At 36.8% G+C, this 351-nt stretch overlaps 1 protein-coding gene across 1 annotated transcript in view; it reads right to left on the bottom strand.

The window, feature by feature from the left end:
- The window catches only part of LOC117107979 (protein OS-9-like), a 25,737-nt gene that overhangs the window by 11,887 nt on the left and 13,499 nt on the right, over positions 1 to 351 (bottom strand). The window lies entirely within an intron of this gene.

The raw sequence follows: 351 nt of genomic DNA, 5'->3' as shown, positions 1-351 counted from the left end.
GGGCTTTTTTAGTTTTATCCTTTTAAGTTATTTAAACACATAATAGTCCCAAACTCAAGAGAGACAAATTTAAGATAGATCGTTTTAACCTAAAAGAAGGGCCTCAATGTGTATTGATGGTGAAAGAATATGTTGTAATAAATAAAACCATGATGAAAATGCTTATACTTAGTTTTAAACACACGTGTGTGGCCTATATTATAAATAAGATAAGCCCTATGTCGTATTGTTTTCTATATGGGGAGTGGGGTGGGGTGGGTATGGTAAATTACTAACCGGGAAAATAAATACCAACTCTGACCCAAAACCCCTGTTACGCGCCTGGTGTTAGCGCCAATGTGTGCCCTTGTG

This window comes from Anneissia japonica, unplaced genomic scaffold, assembly GCF_011630105.1.
Source record: "Anneissia japonica isolate Jap-2015-1 unplaced genomic scaffold, ASM1163010v1 scaffold287960_len3192837_cov198, whole genome shotgun sequence".
NCBI lineage: Eukaryota > Metazoa > Echinodermata > Crinoidea > Comatulida > Comatulidae > Anneissia > Anneissia japonica.
This window is presented reverse-complemented; position numbering and strand designations above follow the sequence as displayed.